The 12292-nt window shown below is 36.9% G+C and overlaps 1 protein-coding gene across 1 annotated transcript in view; it reads right to left on the bottom strand.

Moving 5' to 3' along the window:
- The window catches only part of ZSWIM5 (zinc finger SWIM-type containing 5), a 248859-nt gene that overhangs the window by 145463 nt on the left and 91104 nt on the right, over positions 1-12292 (bottom strand). The gene's annotated exons all lie outside the window — the stretch shown is intronic.

The raw sequence follows: 12292 nt of genomic DNA, 5'->3' as shown, positions 1-12292 counted from the left end.
AAACTGAGAACAAACTGAGGGTTGATGGGGGGCTGGGAGGAAGGGTAGGGTGGGTGATGGGTATTGAGGAGGGCACCTTTTGGGATGAGCACTGGGTGTTGTATGGAAACCAATTTGACAATAAGTTTCATATATTGAAAAAAAAAAGAAAGAAAAAAGAAATAAATAAAAGAATACTTAAAGGAAGTTCTCTAAAAAGAAATAAAATGAGGTAGAGGGGCTAAGATGGTGGAACAGTATGGAAGATTTTTTTTTTATATCTCTCATCCCTGAAATGCAGCCAGATCAACACTAAACCATCTTGGATACCTAAAAAACTGATTTGAGGATAACACAACAATCTGCACAACCTGAACCACAGAACGCAGCAGGTACCCAGTGCGGACAGGTGAACTGGGGGAGAGAGAAGTCATGGAGGGCAGGGAGCAATTTTTGCTAGCGGAGAGAGGATGGACGCAGGGGTGGGGGGAAGTACAGGTAAAGCACCCCCCACCGCGAAAGCAGGTGGAGAGAGAGAGGAAGAGTGGAAATAGCTGCAAAGGAATGAACAAAAAAGGGAGAAAGGAGAAAGAAGAGAGTTTAAATTACAGTAAGACTACAAACAAGGGAAGAGCAAAGTCTGAAACTCTGCAGCTCGATACCTGGCAGTGCTCTGGTGGGAAGGGCAGATCCCCAGGAGCAGAGAGCAAGGTCTGAGTTGTCCTCAGGCCACACGGAGAGAGATGGTTCCCCTGCTGGGAGGACATTTGGTAGAGGCTGGACGGCCTCCCCACAGGCAAAGGTCCCAGAGGACCCCAGAGAACAACCACTTTTGCTGGTGTTGGAACAAGGATGTTAAGGATGAAGCCTGGTGCCAGATGTGTGTTGTGATTTACCATAATCCCTGAAACACTGCTGCAACATGACTATCTGAAGTTTTTTCTGGGGTGACCTGGCACCCAGCTGCAGTCTCTGGGCATCAGCAGCAGCATGGTCTCTCCAACGATCCTAGGGGCAGGCCAGCACCTGGGCAATGCTCGGGGAGACCCTCCTCCAGAGGGTCAGGAAGGGTCAAAGCCACAGTCCCTCAGAAGTGAGGGATTTGGAAACCCAGCCCCATCTGAGATAAAACTCAGGAGGGAGGTGCCTTCTGACAGCCTGACGGCTTGGTCACGGACACTGTAAAAGCGGGGAGTGGACAGAAGCTGGAGACAAAGGAGGGGTGCCTGATTGCCGGGAAAGCACAGAGTTCTAATACCAGAGACTGGTTAGCTGGGTGATGCCATTTTCACCCCTCCTGTACATGCACATACACGCCTATATGCGACATAACAATCTACCCCTGTAAGCTAAGCAGTGCCATCTAGTAGAGAACAGAGCCATTACACTAAGCCCCGCCCAACTGATCCAACTGTGCTCTTGAGGAACACAAGTCTTTCCACCTGCTTAGTTTACGGACTGTAAAGTGCTTCATAGTTTGACTTCTAGGGGACACCAGATATAATTTCAATCATATTTCATTCTGTTCACTGGTCCATCTATTCAATTTTTTGTTTTTTTCTTTTCTTATTCTTGAATACAGAAAGAGGAAAAAATTATTTTTATTTTCCATTTTTATTACAAACATTTTTCTTTAATTTTTTCTATATTTTTTATTTTTGTAAATTTAAAAAATTCTATTTTACTTCCATGATTTCATTTTATTCTCTTTTATTGTATTCATTTTTTCAAATTTTTAAGCGTTTTCCCTTTTAATTTTTCTTTGTTTTTCCTTACCTTTCCCTTTTTTCTGTAATCTATCAAGCTTCTTTCAACAACTAAACCAAAACACTCCTAGGGTCTAGCATCTCTTATTTGACTTTTTGTGTGTTGCTTTTAATTTTATAATTTTTAATTTTTTTACTTTATTAATTCTTTTTTTCCATCAAAATGATGAAATGAAGGAATTCACTCCAAAAGAAAGAACAGGAAGAAATGACAGCCAGGGATTTAATCAACACAGATGCAAGCAAGATGTCCGTACCAGAATTTAGAATCATGATAATAACAATACTAACTGGGGTTGAAAATAGATTAGAATCCCTTTTGTGGAGATAAAAGAAAAGCTAGTCAGGATGAAATAAAAAATGCTATAACTGAGCTGCAATCTCTAATGGTGCCACACCACCAAGGATGGATGAAGCAGAGCATGGAATCAGTAATATAGAGGACAAACTTAGGGAGAATAATGAAGCGGAAAAAAAGAGGGAGACTAAGGCAAAAGAGCATGATATAAGAATTAGAGAACTCAGTGACTCATTAAAAGGAATAACATCAGAATCATAGAAGTCCCAGAAGACGGAGAGAGAGAAAAAGGGGTAGAAGGTTTATGTCAGCAAATCATAGTGAAAAACTTTCCTAACCTGGGGAAAGACACGGACATCAAAATCCAGGAAGCACAGAGGACTCCCATTAGATTCAACAAAAACTGACCATCAACAAGGCATATCGTAGTCAAATTCAAAAAATACTCAGGCAAAGAAAGAATCCTGAAAGCAGCAAGGGAAAAAAAGTCCTTAACCTACAAGGGAAGACCTACCTACAAGGTTTGCAGCAGACCTATCCACGGAAACTTGGCAGGCCAGAAAGGAGTGGCAGGATGTATTCAATGTGCTGAATCAGAAAAATATGCAGCCAAAAATTCTTTATCCGTCAAGACTGTCATTTAAAATAGAAGCAGAGCTAAAAAGTTTCCCACACAAAACTTAAAATAGTTTGTGACCACTAAACCAGCCCTGCGAGAAATTTCAAGGGGGACTCTCTGAAGGGAGAAAAGATGGTGGGGGGGAGGGAAGAACAACAAAGACTAGAAAGGACCAGACAACACCACCAGAAACACCAACTCTATAGGCAATAAATAATAGCAATAAATAAATAAATTTATTTATTTATTTATAGGCAACTCTATAGGCAATAAATAATAGCAATAAATTCATATCTTTTAGTACTCTAAATGTCAAAGGACTAAATGCTCTAAATCAAAAGACATAGGGTAACAGAATGGATAAGAAAACGAGATCCATCTATATGCTGTATACAAGAGACCCATTTTAGACCTAAAGACACTTTAGATTGAAAGTAAGGGGATGGAGAACCATCTATCATGCTAACGATCACTGAAAGAAAGCTAGAGTAGCCATACTTATATCTGACAATCTAGATTTTAAAATGAAGACTGTAACAAGAGATGAAGAAGGGCATTATATCATAATTAAGCGATTTATTCACCAAGAAGATCTAACAATTGTAAACATTTATGCTCCAAATGTGATAGCACCCAGATATATAAATCACTTAATCACAAATGTAAAGAAACTCATTGATAATACCATAATAGTAGGGGACTTCAACACCCGACTTATAGCAATGGACAGATCATCTAATGAAAAAATCAACAAGGAAACAATGGCTTTGAATGACACACTGGACCAGATGCACTTAATGGATACATTCAGAACATTTCATCCTAAAGCAGCAGAATACACCTTCTTCTCCAGTGCACATGGAACATTCTCCAGAATAGATCACATACTGGGGCACAATCAGCCCTCTACAAGTACAAAAAGATCGAGATCATACCGTGCATATTTTCAGTCCACATCGCTATGAAACTTGAGATCAACCACAAGAAAACATTTGGAAAGATAACAAATACTTAGAGACTAAAGAACATCCTACTAAAGAATGAAGGGGTTAACCAAGAAGTCAAAGAGGAAATTAAAAAGTACATGGAAGTCAATGAAAATGATAACACCACAGTCCCAAACCTCTAGGACACAGCAAAGGCAGTTATAAGAGGGAAGTATATAGCAATCCAAAATTTCCTAAAGAAGGAAGAAAGGTCTCAGATATACAACCTAAACTTACACTTTAAAAAGCTGGAAAAAGAACAGCAAATAAAACCCAGAAACAGCAGAAGACAGGAAATAATAAAGACTGGAGCAGAAATCAATGCTATCGAAACAAACAAACAAAAAACAGTAGAACAGATCAATGAAACTGAGAGCTAGTTCTCTGAAAGGACCAACAAAACTGATAAACCCCTAGGCAGTTTGATCAAAAAGAAAAAGGAAAGGACCCAAATAAATAAAATCAAGAATGAAAGAGTAAAGATCACAACCAACACAGCAGAAATACAAACAATAATAAGAGAATATTATAAGCAATTATACACCAATAAAATGGGCAATCCAGAAGAAATGGACAAATTACTAGAAACATATAAACTATCAAAACTGAAATGGGAAGAAATAGAAAATTTGAACAGATGCACAACAAGTAAAGACATCGAATTAGTAATAAAAAATCTGCCAAAAAAGAAGAATCTAGGTCTGGATGGCTTTCTAAGGGAATTCTACCAAATATTTAAAGAAAAGAAGAGTTAACACCTATTCTTTTGAAGCTGTTCTAAAAAATAGAAATGGAAGAAAAACTTTCCAACTCATTCTATGAAGCCAGCATTACCTTGATTCCAAAACCAGACAGAGACCCCATTAAAAAGGAGAACTATAGACCAATGTCCCTGATGAACACAGATGTAAAAATCCTCAACAAGATACTTGCCAACTGGATCCAAAAATATATTAAAAGAATTATTCACCACAAACATGTAGGACTTATACCTGGGATGCAGGGCTGGTTCACTATTCACAAAACAATCAATGTGATACAACACATTAATAAAACAAAGGACAAGAACCACATGATACTCTCAACAGATGCAGAGAAAGCATTTGACAAAATATAGCATCCTTTCTTGATAAAAACCTTCAATAAAGTAGGAATAGAAGGATGATACCTCAAGATCATAGAAGCCGTATATGAAAGCCCCACCGCTAATATCATCCTCATGGGGGAAAACTGAGAACTTTCCCCCTGCGGTCAGGAACATAACAGGGATGTCCACTCTCGCCACTGTTATTCAACACAGTATTGGAAGTCTTAGCCTCAGCAATCAGACAACACAGAGGAATAAAAGGCATCCAAACCAGCCAGGAAGTCAAACTTTCACTCTTTGCAGATGATACTCTATATGGAAAACCCAAAAGATTCCACCAAAAAACTGCTAGAATTGATCCATGAATTCAGCAGTCACAGGATATAAAATCAATGCACAGAAATTGGTTGCATTCCTCTACACCAATAATGAAGCAACAAAAGAGAAATCAAAGAATCAATCCCATTTACAAATGCACCAAAACCCACAAAATATCTAGGAATAAACCTAACTAAAGAGGTGAAAAATCTATACACTGTATAGAAAGCTTATGAAAGAAACTGAAGAAGCCACCAAAAAATGGAAAAATATTCCATGCTCCTGGATTGGAAAAACAAATATTGTTAAAATGTCGATACTACCCAAAGCAATCTACATATTCAATTCAATCCCTATCAAAATAACACCAGCATTTTTCACAGAGCTAGAACAAACAATCCTAATATTTGTATGGAACCAGAAAAGACCCCAAATAGCCAAAGCAATATTGAAAAAGAAAACCAAAGCTAGAGGCATCACAATCCTGGACTTCAAGATGTATTACAAAACTGTAATCATCAAGACAGTATGGTACTGGAACAAAAACAGACACTCAGATCAATGGAACAGAATACAGAACCCAGAAATGGACCCAGAAACGTATGGCCAACTAATCTTTGACAAAGCAGGAAAGAATATCCAATGGAATGAAGACTGTCTCTTCAGCAAATGATGCTGGGAAAAGTGGATAGTGACATGCAGAAAAATGAACCTAGACCACTTTCTTACACCATACACAACAATAAACTCAAAATGGATGAAAGATAGGAAGCCATAAAATCCTAGAGAAAGCAGGCAAAAACTCTTTGACCTCGGCTGCAGCAACTTCTTATTCAACACGACTCTGGAGGCAAGGGAAACAAAAGCAAAAATGAACTACTGGGACCTCATCAAAATAAAAATCTTCTGCACAGTGAAGGAAACAATCAGCAAAACTAAAAGGCAACTGATGGAATGGGAGAAGATATTTGCAAATGAGATATCAGATATAAAGTGTTAGTATCCAAAATCTATAAAGAACTTATCAAACTCAACACCCAGAAAACAAATAATCCAGTGAAGAAATGGGAAAAGGGCATCAATACACATTTCTCCAAAGAAGACATCCAGATGGCCAACAGACATGTGAAAAAGTGTTCAACATCACTCATCATCAGGGAAATACAAATCAAAACCACAATGAGATACCACTTCACACCAGTCAGAATGCCTAAAATTAACAACTCAGGCAACAACAGATGTTGGAGAGGATGCAGAGAAAGAGGATCTTTTTTGCACTATTGGTGGGAATGCAAACTGGTGCAGCCACTCTGGAAAACAGTATAGAGGTTCCTCAAAAAATTAAAAATAGAACTACCCTATGACCCGGCAATTGCACTACTAGGTATTTATCCAAAGGGTACGGTTTCAAATGGACACATGTACCCCAATGTTTATAACAGTGCTATCGATAATAGCCAAAGTATGGAAAGAGCCCAAATGTCTATCAACTGGTGAACGGATAAAGAAGATGTGGTGTCTACATACAGTGGAGTATTACTCGGCAATCAAAAAGCAGGAAATCTTGCCATTTGTAACTACATGGTGGAACTAGAGGGTATTATGCTAAGCGAAATTAGAGAAAAACTAATATCACGTGACTTCACTCCTATAAGGATTTAAGAGACAAAACAGATGAACATAAGGGAAGGGAAGCAAAAATAATTAAAAAAACAGGGAGTGGCACAAAACATAAGACTCTTAAATATAGAGGACATACAGAGGGTTGCTGGAAGGATTGTGGGAGGGAGATGGGCTAAATGGGTAAGGAATCTACTCCTGAAATCATTGTTGCACTATACGCTAACTTGGATGTAAATTTAAAATTAATTAACTAACTAATTAATTTTTAAAAACAAAGAAATAAAATGATACCAGAAGGAATCTTGGAACACTAAGAAGAAGGCAGTAAGCAAAAATACGGGTAAGTAAAAGGCTTTTCCTCTTTTGTTGAATTTTCTAAATTATTTTTGCTGCTTAAAGAAAAAAATTATAACACTGATGTGCTTCTAAATGCATGTAGCGGGAATATGTAAGACAGTTTATAATATAAATGGGGAAGGTAAGAACTGTAAAGAAAGGTAAGATTTCCACATTTCACTTGAAGTGATAAAATGTCAACAGCAGTAAATTATGCTAGATACCCTCAAAAACACCAAAAATAAAACTGTATTCTAAAAAATGTTCAACTAACCCTCAGAAAAAGAAACAGAGAAACAGGAAATAGTAAGAAAAAACTGAAAACAAAAAATGAAAGAATTAAGTCATAACATACCAATAATTACATTAAATATAAAATATCTAAACATATCAATTAAAAGACAGAAACAGATAATGCATATTAAAAAAGAAAAAAACATTACCCAAATATATCCCATGTAGAAGGAACTCATAACAATGTAAGTAGGTTGACCGTAAAAGATATACTATGCAAATGCTAATCAAAAGAAAGCAGGAGTAGGGGTGTCTAGGTGGCTCAGCCAGTTAAGCTTCTGACTCTTGATTTTGGCTCAGGTCATGATCTCATGGTTTGTAAGACTGAGGCCCACATGGGGCTCTGCACTGACAGCACGGAGCCTGCTAGGATTCTCTCTCTCCCTCTCTGCCCCTCCCCTGCTCTCTCTCTGTAAATAAACATTAAAAAAAAATGGGGCGCCTGGGTGGCACAGTCGGTTAAGCGTCCGACTTCAGCCAGGTCACGATCTCGCGGTCCGTGAGTTCGAGCCCCGCGTCAGGCTCTGGGCTGATGGCTTGGAGCCTGGAGCCTGTTTCCGATTCTGTGTCTCCCTCTCTCTCTGACCCTCCCCCGTTCATGCTCTGTCTCTCTCTGTCCCAAAAAAATAAATAAAAAACGTTGAAAAAAAAATTAAAAAAAAAAAAGCAGGAGCAGCTATATTAATATCAGATAGACTTCTAAAAAAAGAAAATTATCAGAAACAAAGAGGAATATTATCTAATGATAAAGGAGTAAGTCTATTCATAAGACACAGCAATCCTTAATTTCTATGAACTAAACAACCTGTTGCAAACTGTGTAAAGCAAAACCTTACTGAATAGAAAGAACAAATAGACAAATCCACAACTGCAGTCAACAACCCCTCTCTCAGGAACTGACAGAACAAAGAGTAAGAAAATAAATAAGAATCTAGAAAAATACAACAACAATATCCACCAACAGAATGTAATTGACATTTATAAAATATTCTACCCCAAAACAGCAGAATAAACATTTGTCGAAAGTGCCCATGAAACATATGCCAAAATAGACTATATCTAGGCCATAAAGCAAATTTAAAATATATTATACAGTGTTCTATGACTGCAATAGAAGAAATAAAAGAAATAACATCACTAGAAATCAAATAACAAAGAAAGATAACAGAAAAAGCACCAAACACTTGGAAACTAAACACATTTCTAAATAATCTGTGAGTCAAAGAGGAAATCTCAAGGAAAATTTATAAATACACCAAACTGAATAAAAGTGAAAATACAACATATAAAAATTTGTGGAATACAGTGAAAACAACACTGAGAAAGAAACTTATAGCATGAAATGTTTACATTTTTTAAAAGAGTAAAAGTCTCAAAATAATAGCATGAGCTTCCAGAGTGCCTGGGTAGCTCAGTCGGTTAAGCAACCAACTCTTGATTTCAGCTCAGGTCATGATCTCATTTTTTGTGAATTTGAGCATCAGGCTCTGTGCTGGCAGTATGGAGCCTACTTGGGATTCTCTCTCTCTCCCTCTCTCTCTGCCCCTCCCTCACTCTCTCTCTCAAAATAAATAAACTTAAAAAACTATTCAAATAAATAGCATGAGCTTCCCCCTCAAGAATCTAGAATATATAGAGCAAAATAAACCCAAAACAAGCAGAGTGAAAGAAATAATAAAAATAAAAGCATGAATCAATGAAACTGAAAACAGAAAATCAAAAAGAAAAATCAAAGAAACAAAAAGCTGGTTCATGAAAAGATCAATAAAGTTGGCAAATCTCTATCAAGACTGACAAAAAACCCAGAGAAGACACAACATCAATAAAGAGAATGAAACATGGAATATTATACAAAACCTGCACACAACAAAAGGATAATAAGGGAATACTATGAATTCATACATATACCATGTATATGAATAATATACACATAATTTGACAACATGGATGACCAACTTCTCAAAAAGCACAAACTAACCCAACATATCCAATATAAATAGATTAATGTTAATGAACTGTTAATGAAAATAAATTCATAATTTTAAAACTCCCAAAGAGCAATCCATATGCCCAGATATTTTACTAGAAAATTCTACTGAATGTTTAAAAATGAATTAACATCAATTCTACACAATCTCTTATAAAAAAATGTAAAAGAAACACTTCCCAAATCATTTCATTAAGTTAATATTACCTTGATACCAAACCAAAGACAATACCAAAAAAAGGGAAACTAAAGCCCAATATCCCTTATAAATATGACACAAAAATCCTTAGCAAAACTTGAGCATGCAGAATTTGGCAATATATAAGAATTATACACCATGAACAAGTAAAGTAAATTCCAGAAATGCAAAGCTGATTCAATATGTGAAAACAATTCAATATTTGAAATTAATCAATGCAATCCACCATATAACAGGCTAAACAATAATCACAATCATTGATTGATGCAGAAAATGCACTTGACAAAATTCAACACATATTCATGATAAAAACCCTCAGAAAAAAGTAGGAATAAAGGAGAAACTCCTCAATGTAATAAAGAGTGTCTAACAAAAAAATACAGCTAGTGTTACACTTAAAGGTGACAGACTAAGAGCTTTCCCCTAAGACAGAGAAGAAGCCAAGATGTCAGCTCTCATCACTCTTATTCTACAAAGTAATGGTAATAAGTTCACACATTATACATGATAAACATACAAAAATCAACTGCATTTATATATACTAGCAATGAACAATTAGAAGCCAACATCAAAAACACAATATACTTCTTCTAATCACTAAAAAAAATACTTTGATGTAAATCTAATAAAACATATGCAGGACTTACATACTGAAGACTACAAAACACTGATGAAAGAAAATACAGATCTAAATAAATGGAGAGAGATTCCATTATTCATGGATTGGAAGATTCCCACCATAGTAAAGACATCAATGCCACCCATGCAATTAATGCAATTGCCATCAAAAGCCCAGCAAAATTTGAAAGAGAGAGAAAGAGAGAGGAAGAAAGGGGGGGAGAGAGAGAGAGAGAGAGGGAGAGGGAGAGAAACAGGCTCTTAACTATAGAGAACAAACTGATGGTTACCAGATGGGGGTGGTGGGTGGGGAGGATGGGTGAAATAGGTGAAGGGGTTAAGAGTACACTTACCATGATGAGCACTGAGAAATGTATAGAATTGCTGAATCACTACACTGTACACCTGAAACTAATATAACACTGTAGGTTAACTATACTGGAATTAAAATTAAAATCCAAGCAAGATTTTTTATGGCTTTAGACAAGATTACTCTAAACTTTATATGTAAAGACAAAGGAACTAGAGACCTAAAACAATTCCTTTTAAAGAAGAATAAATTAGGAGGAAACAGCCTGCCGTATTTTAAGAAGACTGTGGGGCACTGGACGGTCTAGACACAAAGATCAATGGACGAGAACAGAGAACCCAAAAACAGGCCTACACAAATATGCCCAAATGATATTTGTTTTAAAGTTCATAGTTTAGGGTTCACTCTGACTTGACAAACACCTAATGTCATGTATCATTATAGCATCATAAAGAGTCATTTCACTGCCGTAAATATCTCCTGTGCTCCAGTAATTCACCCTTCCCAACTCCACCACTCCCCCAAACCCCTTACAACCACTGATATTTTTTTACTGTTTCTATCAGTTTTGCCTTTTCCAGAATGTCATATACTTGCAATCATACAGTTTAAGGCTTGCCAGATGGGCCTTTCACTTAATGATAAGCATTTAAGGTTCCTCCATGGGTCAAAAGCTTATCCCAATTCTATGTTGAAAAATACTTCGTATGGATGTACCACAGTTTATTTATCAACTCACCTTCTGAAGTACATTTTGTTTGCTTCTGAAATTTGGCAACTATGAAAAAAAACTGCTCTAAACATTCCCAACTTGATCTAGATTCAATATAATCACAATCAAAATCCCAGCAAGTTACTTTGTAGATACTGACAAACTGATTATAAAGTTTATATGGAAAGGCACAGATCCAGAAATCTTCTTTCCTTAAAAATTTTAACATTTATTCATTTTTGAGACAGAGAAAGAGGGCAAGCAGGGGTGGGGCAGCAGAGAGAAAGGGAGACACAGAATCTGAAGCAGGCTCTAGGCTCAGCTGTCAGCACAGAGCCCGATGCAGGGCTCAAACCCATGAATGTGAGATCATGACCTGAGCCAAAGTCAGACACTTAAACGACTGAGCCACTCAGGCGCCCCCCTTTTTAAAAGTTTTCAATGTTTTATTTATTTTCGACAGAGAGAGAGCGCGCGAGCAGGGAAGGGGTAGAGAGAGGAAGACACAATCTTAAGCAGGCTCCAGGCTCTAAGCTGTCAGCACAGAGCCCAACGTGGGTCTTGAACTCACATAATGACCTGAGCTGAAGTCGGTTTCTCATCAGACTGAACCACCCAGGTGCCCCAGCAATTGGCTTTTTAGTATTAACCTTGTTTTCTGCAATTTTGCTATAATCCTAACTTATTTTTTTAAATTTTTAATTGGAGTACAGTTGATACACAAACATTAGTTTCAAGTATACAACTTAGTGATTTGAAAGTTTAAACATTATTCTAATTTCACCACAAGCATAGCTGTCATCTGTCCTGTTACACTGTTATTACAGTATCTTTGACTGTATATGCTTTGCTTTTTATTCCTGTGACTTACTCATTCCATAACTGGAAGCCTGTATCTCCCTCTCTCTTTCACCCATTTTGCCCAATCCTCCACTTCCCCTCTGGCAGCTACTAGTTTGTTCTCTGTATTTATAGGTCAGATTCTGCTCTTGGTTTATTCTTTTTTTTTTTCTTAGATTCCATTTATGAGTTAAATCATATGGTATTTGTCTTTCTCAGTCTGACTTATTTCACTTAGCATTCTAGGTCCATCCATGTTCCATGTTGTCCCAATGGCACAATCTCACCCTTTTTTAATTTTTAAAATATTTTTTAAGTTT

This window comes from Panthera pardus, unplaced genomic scaffold (genome assembly GCF_024362965.1).
Source record: "Panthera pardus isolate Hobbes unplaced genomic scaffold, ASM2436296v1 HiC_scaffold_11, whole genome shotgun sequence".
In the NCBI taxonomy this organism is placed as follows: domain Eukaryota; kingdom Metazoa; phylum Chordata; class Mammalia; order Carnivora; family Felidae; genus Panthera; species Panthera pardus.
Note: the sequence above shows the minus strand (reverse complement) of the source record. Positions and strands in the feature narration are given on the sequence as shown.